Source organism: Mytilus californianus, unplaced genomic scaffold (assembly GCF_021869535.1).
Source record: "Mytilus californianus isolate M0D057914Y unplaced genomic scaffold, xbMytCali1.0.p SCAF_1, whole genome shotgun sequence".
NCBI classification, from domain to species: Eukaryota; Metazoa; Mollusca; class Bivalvia; order Mytilida; family Mytilidae; genus Mytilus; species Mytilus californianus.
Genome location: NW_026262581.1, coordinates 21,544,735 through 21,564,271, shown reverse-complemented (window position 1 = coordinate 21,564,271; position 19,537 = coordinate 21,544,735). Strand labels below are relative to the sequence as shown.

At 31.0% G+C, this 19,537-nt stretch overlaps 2 protein-coding genes across 4 annotated transcripts in view; one reads left to right on the top strand and one right to left on the bottom strand.

Moving 5' to 3' along the window:
* Positions 1-2,942, bottom strand: part of LOC127700677 (plexin-A4-like) — a 62,046-nt gene extending 59,104 nt beyond the window's left edge. The window contains exon 1 of the mRNA XM_052204272.1: positions 2,925-2,942. The gene's annotated coding sequence lies outside the window, so the exon portion shown is untranslated. The remainder of the gene's footprint in view (positions 1-2,924) is intronic.
* Positions 2,943-16,569: 13,627 nt separating this feature from the next.
* Positions 16,570-19,537, top strand: part of LOC127700652 (plexin-A4-like) — a 254,130-nt gene continuing 251,162 nt past the window's right edge. For 2 of the 3 annotated variants that reach the window (XR_007981679.1, XM_052204219.1), the window contains exon 1: positions 16,571-16,699. The gene's annotated coding sequence lies outside the window, so the exon portion shown is untranslated. Of the gene's footprint in view, positions 16,700-19,537 lie in introns of all 3 variants that reach the window. The other variant, XM_052204230.1, reaches the window with a different exon arrangement.

The following is a 19,537-nucleotide window of genomic DNA, read 5'->3' as shown; positions in this document are numbered from 1 at the left end:
AACTAACGCCATAAAGGAAAAGTGATTTAATTTTTTTTAAATTCGGGACCTCGGGATTCCATGTTTTTAAGCCCGGGATTTCAGGATCAGGACCCCTCCTACCCCCCTCATATACTGTGGATTCATCATTATTTGTTTGGGTACTATTTTTTTTGTGGATTTCTGGGGTAAAGATTTACCCAGATCTAAGCTTATACAAAATTATATTTTCCCATAAGGCTTGTTTGCAAAAAAACATCAAGTATCCACAGTGCCACAGTTTTCTTTAAATCCACAAAACTCACAGTGTTGTTTTCAACATCTGATTTTAGAACAGCTCTTCATACAATAAAAATTGAATTCACTGCTTTCAGAAAAAATTGCTTGCTTTGATTTTAGATGTTCCAGCATTAAAAATGACCAAAAATTGTGATTTGATTAAATGAAGCTATGTATGATAATTTTCAATCTAATTAAAAACAGATCTCTCATCGCTCCCATTTTCTGATATGCCACGCGACATATCAGAAAACAGGAGCAATGAGAGATCGTTTTGAATTATACTGAAGAATTTTAAGCAGGGCTGTTCTTACCGTTATAATAAATAGTATGCCAGAAACATCTACTGAGAATTCATTTATTTTCATGGCTACCAATTTTCGTGTATTGAGAAAAACTTGTATTTTCATGAATATTTGATTTCATGGTTTTGACAAAGTCTGTACTCACTAAGCCTTCAGAAAATGTGTACTTTGCTGAAAATCTAAATTTGTGGTTTAAGTTTATGCAAAAATTGATATCCCAAGAACATTATTTGATTCACAGTAAATTGTGATTAAATCATCAAACACTGATTTTTTTCAAAGCTAAAAGAAAAGATTTCTGGTCATTTTGACAGAGGTTTTCACAAATATTGGTAAAAAATATAAAAAATGAAATTTGCCCCTTCCCTTACCTCCCCATTTAATAAAAAAGTTTGGATAAAAATATATAATTTTTTTAATAATGGCCTAATTGTTAGCACTCTGATTGTTAACTATATTATAAGAAGAAATTTCTGATATCATATCACATGTCTATGTACAAAGGAATTCTTACATTCAATCTACTTTGTGTTTTTTGATGATATCTTTTGATACAAGGAGAAAACTTATCCCAGATGGTTACCAGTGTTTCAGAAACAGCTTACTTTGGACATTAATTATTTTGACATTGACAGCAATCAGTACATATGACTTAGGCTCTTATATTTACATCACTTAAATCAAATGTGTTATGTTTTCTGTTAAGTATAAAACTAAGGTGTAATAAATCATGGGTTAAAAAATCAAACTGTGTTTATTTTTTAGGGTAGTCATTTTGAGTTCATATATATATACATGTATATATCAACAAGGAATGAGCTATAAAATTGACAGCAAACTTGGTTTTTTGTATTTTAAAAGGTGTTTTCAGGCTTTTTAGACCTGCCACATTCCATGCCTATTTTCCAATCTATCAAGAACCTTAACTCCTGAACAGCAAAAATGAAAAGTGCCAATTTCAAACTTGACCACCATTTTGTCATCAGTTATTGTTCAGCATTTCAAATTTTAAGAGCATTGGTTGAATCGTACATAAGTAATTGCAGGGAAACGACATAAAATGCCATTTTTCAATATATCAAGGACCATAACTTCTGAAAGGTAAAAGTGAAAATCATCCATATTTAACTTGACCACTATTTTGTTATTAGTATCAACATATTAAAAAATTTGAAAAGGATTGGTTGAATGGTTCATAAGTTATTGCATGGATACTGTTGGAAGCCGCCCACCCATCAACCGCCTGCCTACCATACTTCACCAAATTAATAACTGGTTTATCCTTTGGAAAATCCAGTTAAAAATGAATGAATTTCATTTCATATGAGTCAAAATTGTACTATAATACTTAATCGAAATCTACATATATACATGTATATAAAAAAAAAGCTCTGATTTTTGCAGGTAAAAAGTCCAGTTTCATAAATCTATATTCATGTATTCCACATAAAGAAGATAGCTTTATGTCACTAATATAGAAACCTTACAGAATATTGAAACCAGAAAGAGTTCAATAGACAAGAGTCTATACAATAAGTGAGCGATGAATTTAACCTTAAGTTAATGATGATTGCAGCCAGAAAATATCAGGTCTACTTTATACGTCCCCATACAGGATTAATTTTTTTTCAGTTATAACTTCTTGCATTTGATGATATAACTTCTGATTAATACAATGTAATATGTGTCAACACATTGCATTCAGAATAAAAATATGATGTGGTATGATTGCCAATGACTGAATGGGACAACTACAATTTCTTTTTCTGTTCAATCATACTTGTTATAGTATGAACAACCTTAACTAAAATATTTCAAATATTAAGTTTATGACCTGGAATTACAACATATGATTAATTTCTTGACCCTACCATTTTAATACAATGTCACATTGATATGAACCCTATAACTCTAGCTATTTTACTCATATTTCCATTAAATCTTCAAATCTTAGATTAATATAATCCACATCAAAGGGCTTTTTGTCAAAACGACTTAATATTTGTATATAATATATTCAAAATATTGCTTTGAAAATCAGATACATACAACACAGAAAGGTGATGGAGACTAGAATTCTTAAATCAAAAATACCAAAATATCGTTTTAAGTTTTAATTGATAAGTTAATATAATTTTTTTGGCTTTTTACAAACATTTTTCCTTAAACCAGTTTTTCATATACAAATCAATAATTTAAAGAATAATTGTATGGAAATTTATTTTTATGTGAAATAAAAAATTATTTAACTCACCCGACCTGATTTGTTTCCAATATGAAATGAATCACGATATTAGTCATACAGGAGACTGGGGCAATGTTATTGATTATTGTGCTTATTAATTTATTGTTGCACCTTACTTTAGTGTGACAATCTTCAAAGTCGATTAACAATAAAACATCTGCAAATAAATAAATAAAATTTCAAATTATTTACTCCCTTTAAAAAGAGATAACATATAAATGCTTATTGACAAGAAGTCCCGCCAGTTGCAAGTAGGATAATGTAATCTCTTTTAATAAAAATAATGGGATTTTTATATCAAAATAATCGCATTTCCCTTGTTCATCTTTTTCGTAAAAACATTACTTTTACCCTTTAAGGTTAAATCAGATTTAAAGCTCTGCAATATTAAAGCAGTTGTTGAGCAAATGCATCTCATAAATAATACATGTTGTATCACATTTTCCTCCATAACTACTTTGCAATTTGTCATAGAATTAACATCCTATTGATTCCATAGTTATCTAAAGATTTCATGAGATTCAGTAACAGCAAATTTGAGTCATCAAAATGAAAATGGGATGTTGTTTGTAACAACATAAAATCATTTCTTTATTTGCTTGTCTTTAACACCACTTTCAGCACCCATGGCTAAATCATGGTAGCCAGGTTTTGGTTACAAGAGAGTAATTATTGCTTATGCATTTTCCAAAGGGGAATATTGCAATTGGTGTTCCTTATTTTATTTCATGAGGACTACACAAACTAAAGGCAAAAGCGTAAAAAATTGGTAAAATTCAGCATTATTGGGCAATGACTCTAATACAAGGTCAACAGAAGATTTCGAAGATAATAGGCAAAAATATTAAAAAATGGTAAAATTACTCATATAAGAAGTTGATGACAGTTTTGAGTTAAATAAACAATAGGTAGAGCTCAACATTCTGAACATTTTGGTCTGTCAGATTTTCTCTATAGCGGTCTTCAAATTAAGAGGCAAAACTTGCATTTTACCCCTTTGATGATTGTGACCAAGTTTGGTTAAATTTGGCCCAGTAGTTTCAGGAGTAGATTTTTGTAAAAGTTAACAAGACGCCAATGGACGACGGACGCCAAGTGATGAGAAAAGCTAAGTTGACAAAAAACATTTTTTTTTTTGCTGTACGGGAAAGGCAAATTTTTAATGGCTCCTTGGTACATAAATTGCATAAATTGAATATATTTTCTAGACTTTGTAAAATCAGAATTTAATTCAAAAAATGATCTTAACCTAAATGGATAAACTTTCAATGGGAAATAATTCCAAAAATGTATCATCCAATCAGGAGCCGTCCATGATTTATTCTGAGTACCACCTTGGGGTAAAAAGACTTGCCGGCAAAATGTAAACAAATAATTGCGCTCTTGTAACCTTTTACTTGGTGGAGGAAGATGGAGAGAACAGCCTCAGAGGATGGTAAAGTGTTTGAATCCAATCCCAAGAATGGTTTCCCAGTTGTCATCCCCACAACAAAATTGAGAGACTGATATAAAAATCATTTTCTCTCTATCTACTGTTCATGTAATTATATAAAGTCTTCAAGAAAATTGCAAAATAACCCAATTCTTAAAATTGTCAAAAATTGTAATTTAGGGGCAGTTTGTCCTATAAGGAATCCATTTACAAATACAATTCACCAGGTTTGATTTAGATCTAATTGGAGAACATAACACACAAAGAGTTCTAGTTATTAAAGGACGTAACCACTACACAAAAGGAGTCAATTGACAATTTCCGATTTCCGTCACTTTAATTTCTTGTACTGGTAGATCTTATCTTGCTATTACTTTTTGCTGATAATCATGACACATTTTCTCTCTATCAATGTCTTTCTTCTTATTAAAGTTCTCAAGACAATAGTTAATAAAATGCTCCGCTGGGCGCAGCTTGATACAACCGCAGAGGTCAAACCCTGAACAGTTGGGGCAAGTGTGGACAAAACATTCAAGCTTGATACAGCTCTGAATTTGGATTGTGATTAAATATTTGACACAGCATAGGTTTCCAACACAGAATGAATGTGGTCTAAGAACTTAAAAAATTTTAATTTACCTATAACGGTCCAATATCCAAAATCTAAATACATACACGGTTAGATTCAGCATATCAAAGAACCCCAATATTTAAATTTTTGATGAAATCAAACCATATCATTATTATTTGCTTTTATATATAAAACAAAAATAACCAACTTAAAATGGAAAATTTTAAAGAAAAAAAAAGGAAAAAAGGGGGAAAAAAAAAGGAAAAAAAATCCCCCCCCCAAAGTTTTGAACCCCCTTCTGATTCATCACCCCCTAACTCAATCCCAGCCTTCCCTTTGTGGTATGGTACCTTGCAGTACAATTTCAGAGAGATCCATACACTTGAACAAAAGTTATTGTCTGGAAACTGTAAAAATGCTTGTTTTTTGGCCCCCAATTCCTAAACGTCTAGGGCAATTATCCCCACACTCAAACCCAGTTTTCCCTTTGTGATATGGAACCTTGTAGTACAATTTCATAAAGATACATACACTTACACACAAGTTATTGTCATGAAATTGGTTAAAGCATTTTTCAAGCACATGTTGACGACGGACAGACGGACGGACAGACAACGGTATACCATAATACGTCCCGTAAACGGGCGTATAAAAACTGCAAAATTTTTTTAAAAATTACTAACTCGGGGGCAGCAACCCAACAACAGGTTGTTGGATTCGTCTGAAAATTTCAGGGCAGATAAATCTAAATCTGATGGACATTTTTGCCACCTGTCAGATTTGCTCTAAATGCTTTAGTTTCAGAAATATAAACCAAAAACTGCATTTTACCCCTATGTTCTATTTTTAACCAAGTCGGCCATGATGGTTGGAAGGCGGGGTCATCAGACAAATTTTTTAAACTAGATACCCTTATAATGATTATGGCCAAGTATGGTTAAATTTGTTTCAGTAGTTTCAGAGAAGAAGATTTTTATAAAAGATTACAAAACTTTACAAAAAATTGTGAAAAATTGACTATTAAGGGCAATAACTCCTAAAAGGGTCGACTGACAATTTTGGTCATGACAACTTATTTGTAGATCTTACTTTGCTGAACACTATTGCTGTTTACAGTTTATCTCTATCTATAATAATATTCAAGATAATAACCAAAAACTGCAAAATTTCCTTAAAATTACCAATTCAGGGGCAGCAACCAAACAACAGGTTGTCAGATTTGTCTGAAAATTTCAGGGCCGATAGATCTTGACCTGATAATCAATTTTACCCTTGTCAGATTTACTCTAAATGCTTTGGTTTCAGAGATATAAGCCAAAATCTACATTTTACCCCTATGTTCTATTTTTAGCCATGGCGACCATCTTGGTTAGTTGGAAGGGTCATCGGACACATTTTTTAAACTAGATACCCTAATGATGATTGTGGCCAAGTTTGGTTAAATTTGGCCCAGTGGTTTCAGAGGAGATTTTTGTAAAAGCTAACGACGACGGACGACGACGACGACGACGACAACAGACGACAAGTGATGAGAAAAGCTCACTTGGACCTTCGGGCCAGGTGAGCTAAAAATGCTTGTTTTTTGCCCCTTTTTGGCCCCTATTTCCTAAAATTTTGAGGCAATTACCCACAAAATCAATCCCAGCCTTCCCTTTGTGATATGGTACCTTGCAGTAAAATTTCAGAGAGATCCATACACTTGAACACAAGTTATTGTCTGGAAACTAGAAAAATGCTTATTTTTGGCCCCTTTTTGGCCCCTTATTCCTAAACGTTTTGGGCAGTTACCCCCAAACTCAATTCCAGCTTTCCCTTTGTGATATGGAACCTTGTAGTACAATTTCAGAAAGATCTATACACTTACACACAAGTTATTGTCATGAAACTAGAAAAATGCTTGTTTTTTGCCCCTTTTTTTGGCCCCTAATTCCTAAAGTTTTGAGGCAATTACCTCCAAAATCAATCCTAGAATTCCCTTTGTGATATGAAACCTTGTGGTACAATGTCAGAGAGATCCATACACTAACACACAAGTTATTGTCTGGAAGTTACAAAAATGCTTATTTTGGCCCCTTTTTGGCCCCTAATTCCTTAACTGTTGGTACCATAACCCCCAAAATCAATACCAAGCTTCCTTTTGTGGTATTGAACCTTATGGTAAAATTTCATAGAGATCCATTCACTTAAACTTAAGTTATTGTGTGAAAACCAATGTGTCTTCGGACGTCGACGCCAACGTCATACCAATATAGATTTTAAGACAATTACCATAAAATGCAAAAAGAATGGAAATTGTCTTTCAAGGGTATAACTCCTGCTTTATATTAGGCATCAATATTGAAAATTTCGATTATGCTGACTTATTTGTAGATACTATTTATTGATCATGTACAATTTCTACCTATCTAATATAGTTTTCATGATAATTGCCAAAAAAAGCAAGACATGGGTAAAAAAATCATCATTTAAGGACAATAAAGTTTCTGAATAAAACTGAGGTAGATTCAGGGTTGAGGACGGCTCAAGCCCCCTCTTCTGGAGCTACATATATGATAAATGCATATACTTTTTACAAGTATCCACTTCAAATGTTGGCTTGCCAGGAGCCACCTTTTTTATTTTCCTGGATTTGCACCTGTAAAAGATGTTTGAACAAAGTGTATGGACAACATTGAATAACAAGGGATGCCAAGTGAAAGCAACAGAACAGGGTGAGGTAATAATTGAGCGTTTCACAAACTACTGGTAATCTCTGGAATATTTAAGTGTATTTTATCATTAAAACTTAATTCAATATCATCATTAAATTAGTGTTGTATATCGGCAAATCATTTTGTGTCCTATGGTTTTATAATATATCCTTTCAGAATTCTGTCATCTTTATAATCTAGAGTGGTGACATAGAGAGTACAAGAGACAAATCCAATATATTTTCTCTGTTAATGATCCCTATGTAACTTGGTTCAAAGCAGGTATGTAAAATGCTTTTTCCACAAAATTCAAACAGGGTTTGAACTATATTGATACATAATCATTTAAAGGGTCATTAGCTACAATTTAGACTAAAAATGAGGTATTAACATTTAATGGTTTTAAACATTTATAAAAGCAGAATATTGAAATAATATTTCGCTGTTAGCTGTCAGTGTGATTCAATTTGTGAAAATAACCTCACAAACATCGCAAATGTTTTACCGGGTATTGGCTTAATAGCTTGCAAGTCAATAATTCACTTTATTTGAATCCATATTCTTGCAACCTTTAATTTGACCCCTGGGTTAGGCATTTGCTTACTGTGTTCAGATTATTTGAGAGAAAAGAATTCCAACATTCATTGTCATCAATTGATAAGTGAAACAAGGGAGTCACCATGAAATAATTTTGTCACACAAAAAAAATTCATATACATATTAAAACGATGATTTACATAAATATAAAAATTTATAACATGAAATCAAACAGACCTAAAAAAAATTGTCCTCAGACAATTGCATGTGCCTGTCTGTCTCTACATTTATATTTATGTTTATATCAGGCCATAAGATGTCTGCTGTCTTCAGAGATCATCTCATTAGTTAATTAATCAGATTGTGTCTAGTCTAAAATATACATTATAACGAGTTCATGCATTGGTATTTAATTGTTTCTATTTGGACTTTTTTGTAATTTGGATATATACAATTTAAGTATGTTATTAATAAAATATGGGAATATAAGTCAAATCCATGACCACAAATTTGAATAAATTAATCAATCTAGATGAAAACAAAATTTTGACACTTATTTCTACCCTCTAACATCTTACATACACTATTATAAAATGAAAATTGAAAATGGTGAAGGGAAAAATCCCAATTGAAAAAAAACAAAACAAAACAAAAATTAGAAAGCAACTTACATCTTCTGCTTGAAATTCCAAACTAAATTATACATTCAAAATGCTCAGTTCCTATTCAAAAATCAGAAAAATAAGTGTATGTTTAAAAATGGATCAATTTATTCTGTCAGATTTTTTTTACAAAAGAGTAATTTTAAAGGAAAATATGACCAGTAGGGGGAATATGGTAGACCAATTGTATATATTTAAATTTGTCCTGATGGTAAAAGTCTATTTTCTCCATATGAATATCATTGTAAAACCTTTTGTAGGTTTTCTTCCCAAAAGAAACTTTTGGATTTTGTGCATTGTGAGATGGGAGATAACTCTAGGTAACAGTATGTCACAATGTATGTACAAAGGTTAACTTATAACAAAAGTTAGATTTGATATCATTTTGAGTTTGTAAAAGTGCAAATGAGAACCAACAGTGTCTAATTATTTAATTTGTATCCCTGAAGAATCTTACAAAAAACTGATACCAGTATACAAAATTTGTAATTTTTTTCAAATACTTACCCTTGGTGTCCTTTATTTCCTTAATTAAAAGAACAGAAGCAGATTAAGAGGGCAGAGGGCAGGGTGCCCAGGTCCTCTCCCCTTTATGGAGCTGCATTTATGGTTAATTTAGACTTTTTACCTGCTCCACTCCAACATTTGTCTAATTTGAGGGCATGCAGGCACCGTTTTTTCAAAATCCTGGATCCGCATCTGTCAAATACAGAGATTTTGAAATGCAGAGGCATTGGCTTTTTCATAAATTTTACTTTGTGAGCATGAAATTTCAGTTAAAATTATGGAAGATCCATCATATTTCTGTATCTTCAATAAAAAATAAAAAGCAGCCAAATAAAATTCTCTAGATATAGAAACATATGACAAATAGAAAAATTGACTCTTCCAATCATCGAGAATCAAGTGAACATTTTATTTTTAAGCATATCTATGATACATTGTATTCTAATATGATGCTCTTCTTTGGCTTGGTAAGCAAAGTCATGTTTGTATTTCAATAAAACATTTGAAAATCAAAATAGACATTTCTGGGGGAGTTACTCTATAAAATGTTTAATGAAATCTTTTAAAATGTAGGTCTATTTGTATTTGTACACTTTCATATATATAATTATATTTTAAAATGGTTGCCTCAACAGAAGTTTTTGCTTCATCAAATCAAAATGGCTGCTTTCAGAACGTGTCTTTTGCACAAATAAGATTATGAATTTTCTGTTTAAAATCAAAACGATCCTTTAATGATATGCCTTGTGCTCATTTTGTCATGGGTAAGTATTATATTTGTCAAGGCTCGACATAAATATAGTTTTTTCTACCCTTGCATTGAGTGTGCTAAAATATTTCTCAACTTGAGACAGTTAAATTTTAATCTCTTAAACCCAAAATAAACATTATCAAATACATATAATTTCATTGTTGAGTGAAGAAATATGACTTGCACAAGATCTTTTTCTCTAATGATTTTTTAGATGAAATGGGGACAAACTTTATCCTTCTTCCAAATGATATGTTCTTTCTATGTGATGTCATCAGACATGGTTGCCTTTTTCCATGATGTTAAACAGGAAATTCAGAGGCAAGGTAGAAAATTTGACATCATAATTAGATTTATACGAATTATACCAATGAAGATCAAATGAACCACAGGTTGGTTATAAAAATATTATCAACAATTTGGGGAAAGTATTAATCCGCTAAGAATTAGAGAAAGATTTTTATGAATATAATGCCTACCAATTTCAAAATGATCATAGTACATGACATCAAAGAATTATTTCTAAACTATTCCACTTTGGTAGACTATTGGACTCATACACAACTTGGTAAGACCATCGAAGAACTTTTTCGAGCTTAACATATATGGTATAGACACTTGTAGGTCATGGAGGACCATAAGTTGACCTCTAAATGTCCTTTTTTGGTTTTATTTTGTTAATGGATATTTGTCTTCATTCAATATCACAAAAAAAAAATTCTTTGAATCATATTGTAAGAGAGAGGATTTAAGCCTTTAAGTATACAGAATATTTGAAAATTAATTAAACAATTTACTATATATACATCCAAAAAATTTTATATTTGAAAAAGCAGGACCTCAATGGATAAATACAAATATATATAAAAAATCAAATGAAACAATACTGAATACAGTATTTTTTTCTAAGGGGAGACAACTGTTGTTGCCTTCAAGTCTATCACAGGAACAACTGAAAAGTTTATTTTTGCATTCATATGGACATTTATATATAAAAAATAAGAAGATGTAGCATGATTGCCAATGAGACAACTCTCCACCAGATGTATGTTTTATGTACTGTCATGATTGCCATGTTTGGTCAAACAACTGTCATTAGTTGAGAGTCTAACATTTTATTTTTCAAATAGTTCTAAAGTTATAAATCTATTCTTCATTGTTTTTTTCTGTTCAAAGGGAAATAACTCCAAAAGCTTATGGTCATGACCAAATTCAATATTTAATTTTTTATCTTGAAAAAAAATGAGTAGTAACATTATGGTTTTGATAATATAGTCTGCAGTGATATATATATATATTATACATGCATTTCAAAAATTAGTACCTTGCCATGATGGGACGAAAGGAATGATATTTCTAGTCAACTATCAATAAATAATAAATTATAGACATCCAATATTAGATCTATTCAAAAAATTGAAATCCTATTTGCTTCATTTATTATTAATATGCTATCTCTTATATACTTTTATCTTGTAAACGTGTTAAACATTCATGCAATGTATTTGCTATTCATTATTATGTATGATACAAATATATTCAATATTGATTGTACCTTTCAAAACGTATTCTAATTTGGAATTCCCTATGGTTTTCCCTTAAATTTATAGATAATCATTACATGTAAATAGCTTCGAAATTACACTTAAAAGTCAAGTACATTTGGTATTCTAACAGATTTCAATTAGAAAATTAAATTGGCTATTAACTTAACATTGATTGTTGATAATTACTAGCTAAGTCTAAAGTTAAACTTGAATCTTTTACTAGTAGAAATGGAGCAGAATTATAGCCTTTTTTGCAGAAATTAAAAAAACATATTTATAATTACAAACTTTATATGGTAACAAGCTTGTTCTGTCCATCCTGTTATTGACTGGGTTCGTATTGCTCAGTCCTTAGTTTAAAGTAGAATCATTTTTTGCTATGATTTTTTATTGTTCTATTGGTATCTTATACCTATTTTTTTTAATGAACTAGTCTCTCATGGCCAGATTTTACTAAAAACATATCCCCTATTGCAAGAAGGTACCAAATCAAGTATTTCAGCCGTTCAAGAGACTTATTATTTGGAAGATTGTTAAACTCACCTATTAAAGCTTAAGCCAACATCCAGGATTTATCCTATAGGAGAGACCTAGAGATGTTCAGACACTTATTCTTACATATTTTGGATTTTGGGGTAGATATTATTACAAAACTGAAGAATGCATATAATTGGATGAAAGTTTTTTGTCATCAAATTCTCTAAATACATGTACCCGAGAGAGAACACTTGGAAAATGGAGGTTTTCAGAGGGACCAACCTAGCAACTAAATCAGTTTCTGGAAAAGTCTTTCAGGCTTCAAAAAAATGATCAAAGGAGTATTGGATATTTGTTCAGACAAACTGTAATGATTCACCTGAACGATACAAAACTCTGTTGGACTAAAAAATTTAAGGAAAAAACCATGAATCTCAACAGAAAAAGTAAGCTGATACTATATATTTAAAGTTTCATCAAAATAATGGTGGCAACTACAACAATATTTCAGTTTGGTACCTGGAATTATGGGATTAGCCATATTTGTTTAACAGACATTCATGACATTTAGACTGTTGAGCGTATTATATTTGTCTGACCCACTGTATATTTATCAGAGAGTCCATATAAAATTAAGGAGATGTGGTATGATTGCCAATGAGACAACTACCCACCAAAGTTAAAATGAAGTGTATGTTTCTTGTTTCAGTTTGTCTTTTAAGAGTATAGGCTGTTGATCTACACAAATGAACTTTTCTTTAACAGTTTGACAAAATAAATTCTCAACACTATAAAGATTTATGGCACTGTAAACGTTTATCATTCCAATTTTGAATATTGTACATAAAAAACCTTATAATTCCTATTTGGATATAGGTCTAAACCGGTTTAACAATTCTAAGGAAACTTCCGAAAGGGGATTATATTTACAGGTCAGATGTTTCAGGGATCATCACAGGCTTTTTAAAGGTGGTGCTCTTCCAACATGGGATTTAAAGTCTTAAGATGCACTCTTGATTTTCTCAGCATCAAGTTAACCTTGAACTTGAGATTATGTAAGATAGGTTTTTGAATTAATTCTTAATCAGTAAAATTTCAAGACTATCATAATTTAAAAGTTTTAATTTATTTGTCATGAAATTAAGATATATGCATTTTTATTTTTTGGACATACAATTTTTCCCAAATATTTCAAAATGAATCAAATTTATAAATTAATTGTCAATGTTCGATGAGATCAACATAATTTGAGTAAGAGTTGGAGTTATTTCCTTTGGTCACCTTGTTGGAGGGCAAACTGGCTGAAGATTTCCTTATTGACTAACCAAATTAAAACATATGGTACAAGCAAATCTATTAAGAGATCCTAAATACTAGATTGTAATGATGGAATATACAATTGCTGAAGTCCATGTTATTTATACTTTTTGGTGGACTTTTGGCGTGGCTCGGTATTTATACATTCCCCCATTGTGTTATTGTGCTAAAAAATAAAGAAGATGTGGTATGATCCCCATTGAGACAAATCTCCACAAGAGACCAAATGACACAGAAATTAACAACTATATGTCACCGTACCGCCTTCAACAATGAGTAAAACCCATACCGCATAGTCAGCTATAAAAGGCCCAGAAATGACAAATGTAAAACAATTCAAATGAGAAAACTAACAGCCTGATATGTCATTTTTGTATTCTTGTCTTTTATTTTTGCTAATGTACTTTGTCTAAAGAGTGTCGATATGCCATTTTGTTTTTCTTTGTTGAAATGGTTATTTGTTTTATAGTAATTAAATTTGTAAAATAATGTTGACTGCTGTACTCCAATTTTTGACATTTTTACATATTATGTCAGTTTGTATACACCTTATCTCTATTTGTCCGCCATTACTGGACATCACAAAGCGATACAGTCTATTGCTCACACATTGTTGAATATAATGGAATTCTATGCGACTGTCATACAAGTGAGAGGTTTAGCTAGCTATAAAACAAGGTTTAATCCACCATTTTCTACATAAGGAAATGTCTGTATCAAGTCAGGAATTTGACAGTTGTTTTCCATTGATCATTTGATGTGTTTGAGCTTTTGATTTTGCCATTTGCTAAAGAACTTTCCGTTTTGAATTTTCCTTGGAGTTTGGTATTTTTGTTGGATAGTTTTCTCACTGGCAATCTGAATCATACCACATCTCCTTATTTCCTATTTTTATAAGGCTTTTAAAAGCAAATCAAAATTATTCAGGAAAAGTTTTAAACTAGATTCTAACAGCTAGTTTAAAAAGTAAAATTCGGTCGGTTTATGCACATGGACTTGAAACATAAAAGAAAAGGGAAATAACTCTGAACTCAGATTACGTCAATCGATAAATTATCTGTAAACATGCCCTTGTGAACACAAGGCTAAACCAAAGAAAGAGTGTTTAGGCTTTTTTTCTAGGGTAGGCAGGGGGAACTTATAAAGTGAGAAACGGAATCGAAACGAAACGAAACAAAACGAAACGGAAAATGAAGAAATGAAATACAACGAAATCAAAGCGAAATAAGATATTTTTAGCCCAAACGCACTTAAGAATCTGACTCTTTAGGATAAAAACAGCAAGATATAAAGGGTCCCAAAATGACCATTGTAAAACAATTTAAACAGGAAAACCAACGGTCTAATCTATATACAAAACGAAAAACACCTATGAAACACACCAACAAACGACAACCACTAAACAACAGGTTCCTGACTTAGAAGTATAAAATATGCAGCGGGTTTAAACGATATATCAAAAAGACACGATTTAAATAAAAACAACACTACACGAATAAGTATGATCCGCAACACAATATTATATATACAAAACGAGAAACGAAAAACACAAAAGAACTACAACAACCACCTTGAACAACATGATCCTGACTTAGGAAAGGTGCATATAAAATGTACTATATTTAGTATCTTGTAAAGTCCACATATATGTCTGACGGTTTTCGCTTGACCTCGACCTAATTTCATGGATCACTGAACAAAGTTAAGTTTTCATGGTCAAATCCATATCTCCAATATTATAAGCAGTAGGTATTTGGTGTATGTAATGATTGTAAGGTGAACATGTCCAACTGGCAGGTATCATCTGACTTAGACATCATATCAATAGTTCGAATTCATTAAGGAAGAGGTGCACTATATTAAAAATTTGGTTTATATGATGCTAGTAAGATGTATAATTGCTGTTTGGAAGATGTCATCTGACCTTGACCTTATTTTCATGGTTCATCGGTCAAGTTCAATTTTCGTCATGTAGTTTGTTTCTGAAATACTTTAAGCAATTGGTTTACTATATTTCAGTGAAAGGAATGATTTTGTACAGCTTCCATGTCTGAAAGATTTATCTCACCTTCACGTCATGTTCATTTATCACTGCAATATTAATTTAATTTAAAGCTTGTAGTATAAACTTTTATTTTGACTTTCAACATAAATTCAATGATGAAACACTTAAACAGGATACACATTTCAGGGTGTCCACTTTTGTTTAAAAACATCAACAAGAATTTAGATAATACAGATCAAACAGACTTGAGTGTCTTAAAATATACTGTTGTGTGGTTGTAATAATGATAACTATCAAGAGCATAACCCTAAAGGGTCAGATTCTTAAATGCTATTGGGCTAAAAATATATTAATTCGCTTTGATTTCATTGTATTTCGTTTCGCTTCCTTATATTTTGTTGTGTTTTGTTATATCATTTCGTTTCGATTCTGTTTCTCACTTTTTAAGTACCCAGTAGGCAGGTACTAAATGTTAGTATTCTATGTTGCTTAGTTCTTTTTTTCACATTGAGATAAACAGCTGATAAAGGAGGTGACTATGCAGGCACTTCAGAAAGAGGGGGAGAACAGCACCTTCCTGATTGCAAGAAACAAGGGCTTATGGGAGTTCTGCAATATTGTTGCCAAATGCTTCCGAAAATTCTATTCTATGAGGGGGGATAGGACATTTATCAGGACTCCGGGATCAGCTGTTTTTAAGCTCGGGATTTCGGGATTGACCCATTCGGGATCCGGGAATTCTTGTTTCGAATTTCGGGATGTCGGGATTTATATTTATGTAAATTCGGGACCTCAGGATTTCGTGTTTTTAAGCCCTGGATTTCAGGATCAGGACCCCTCCGACCCCCCCTTCTATAGAACAGGTAGAGAAATCCTAAATACAAAAATGTTAGTTTAAGTTCAAACAATTAATGTTTATTCGTGGAGTAACAATGACTTGAATTTTTCAAATGCCAGATTAAATCAATATTCAGGCTTCATTTTTTTTTTAACATTGCCTTTCCAAGTAGGAACTTCACTAACAAGTAGTCAAGGAAATAATTTAGGAATGTCAATCTGATTTTGACACTGTCACTGTCTATAAAAGATCTTTTACCACAGTCTCTTCACGAATATGGCTGCGTCCTGTTTGATTGGTAGCTTTAACTTCCATTTGTTTATGTTTGACAATAAACTTATACATTAAACGTTTAAATGTTACCGCCATATACCTGATTGCTTACAAACAACAAACAAAGCAAACAAAGAGACTACTGACCTCGATAGAACACCATGCTACTTCCGCTACAGCTGCGCAAGTGCGATAAAGAGCAAGAAAATAAACACGAAAATAACAGGAGCCTAAAAAGTTTATTTTATTTGAATTGTAGTGGTAAACACATATACATAGTAATGGTAAGTAATTAAATGGATATTCTTTGTTACACATTCGAACTGTGATGAATTTCTTATATATGGATTTTATGAAAAATTGACGACAAAAGCGGGGCAGGTAAGTTCATTGACAAAAAATTCGGTAAAAGGCATCCGGTAATTTAAAGTGGATTACGATATTTATTACTGTTCAAAAGGAATGTGACTGTGAATGAATAATTAAGTTATAAAATGTGGATGTTCACATAACGTGTAGGAGTTTATCTTTCAATATCAGTTAAGTATACAATAAATTTTACATGATTTTTTATTGTTGCCAAAGATTATGAAGGGTTGAAAAGAAAGTGATTTTTTTTTGGAAAGTCGTGAACTTTTCAATTAAGTCAGAAAATAAAATTTATATAAAATATTCCAGAGTTATATATTTTGTTTTTGATAGGAGACCATGTTACAAACTACAGTTTTTTTTTCAATTGATTTCCAAAAAGTTGTAAAATGTTAAAAATAAAACACAAAGTTTTTGTAGCATTATTTTTGCTTTTAGCAAAATCTTTCCAATTCTAGAATACATTAGTAATAACATTATAAATCATAACTATAATGAATTTTTTTTTCCTAATCTTACAATTTTATACAGTAGTGCCATTTATCAGGTTTATATTATATGCCATTCCAAAATCAGAAATCTCAATCAGTTTATAACTGATTCTTTACAGTTTTTGCCAGTTATTTTATATCAGATAGTTTCCATGCACTTGATGATTTTCTGCTAAAAATATGTACATCAAAAAGCAATGATGAAAATAATATAATTAACACACATTTGTCATTAGTAATAATGATTACATGTACATGTAGTTTGTACTTTATGATAAGATCTGATAATCCAATTCAATTCCAGATTTCGTAGGTGTCTTAGCTTTTATATAAGTATCATTAGAATTTTCTAAAAAGCCATATCCAAATCATGTAGTGGATAAATGATTAAGTAATAGGACTTTAATGTTAAATGTTAACTGAGGGAAAAAACCCAAACTATTTGATATTAAATCAAAAGTTAATCTGGTAAGCTGATTCAAATATTTTCTCAATATCAATATACATTTTTTTTTATTTGAAATCAAAATTGCAACTCATGACATTTCTAACCTACATGTGCATGCATGTATTAAGTTTTAACTTTATTTTTGCTAAACCATTTTGTTATCCATAGTCATCTTTTCTACATTATAAGTGTGTTTTTGTATATTGACAAACTGTGCAATCAAATCCACATGTTTATTCCCAAGATAAGATATATATATATATAGATCTTTAATTCCAGTAATTAGATATTGTTATTGTATAATTACAGTTAACAAATAAAATTACATAATTGCAAGCCTTTGGAATGGGGTTAATTTACACTCAAGTTTCTTGTATCCCCAGAACAGCATCTGATAACATCGCATCCAAGCAGCATGTAAAATTATCTTCATGAGAAATATAGGTAACATGTAAACATGCACAGATTAAACTGCATGACTACATGTAATAAGAAATTACAAACATATAAAATGTAAGATAATTTCCTGTTAGACATGTACATGTATGCAAAGATGACAAAACAAGTGTGGAAATTCGTTACGGTGGTTTTTTAATCAATTTAAAATTCTACTTCAAAATCTGACATGTCAGACAAATGCATCCTTTTGTCTATGTTGCTAACATAAAATTCTTTTAACAAAAAAAAATGTTCTTTTCCAACAAAATGTTTAATGTAAAATACATGTACTATTAATTTCCTTGTAATGAAAGTTGTGGTTTCATACATAGATAATATATACAATCTACTCTGTTTACTAACAATATTTTATTGTGACTATGTTTTCATACAAATATTATCTCAATATTTGGTAGGCATTTTCAATTAAATTCTTATTATTTTTTTCAAATTGTTTTAAGCCTTGAGGCCTGTCATGCCTGTACATATGTGATACTTAGAATTCAGTTGTATTTTATAAAAAAAATTGTTAAGGTATAATTGAAGGAGCCTTTGAAGAAGTGGCAATCTCATAGGTACAAACTTGAGCACTTGGACGTTGCATTTTTAAAACTCCATTTCTTGTTTAATGATATTGACTGAGTCAATGGTCCACTTTGCTTTGGAAATGCACAACTACTGAGCTATGTAGTGAGGTCTGGTTTATATTAGTTTGTTTTATGTAGGTAGGAAGAAAGCTTTGTTAATGGTTATAAACTTAGTTGAATTGCATGTCTTATTTTTACTACATATATAACTAAAAGAAATATTTTTGGAATTTTTTTATGGGCAACATCACACATATATGTACAGAGATAAATAAAATATCAAAAGCAGTAAATTTTGTGTACCTCAAACAAGTTTGTCAGTTTTGATGATGGTCATTATTTATAATGAGTAGGTAGGTGTCCACACCTGATTGTTTTACCTGTGATTTACAGGTATTATTACAGGTTGCATCATATATTACCTGAGATTTATACACCTGATTTAACAAATATGGGGTAATCAATTTCGAAAGTGAAATTTCAAGGATTTATTTTTAGCTGGATTATGACAGGTTTAAATCTTAAAGGAATTTTCATTTCTTGTAATGTGTATATATATTGCAGAATGTGTTGTTATTTACAAATGTATGCAATTGGTGATACTCACACATAATCATGTAAATGTATCTATACATTGCTTTATAGTAGACTAATTGAATATATAAGCAGAAAAAAATCTGTTTTGACATTTATACTGTATCAGATAATGTTTGTCAGGGTAATTGAATTAGTGGATGAAAGCTAAGGGAATCAGTAAATTTCCTTGAGGAATAACTGAACATCAGACAA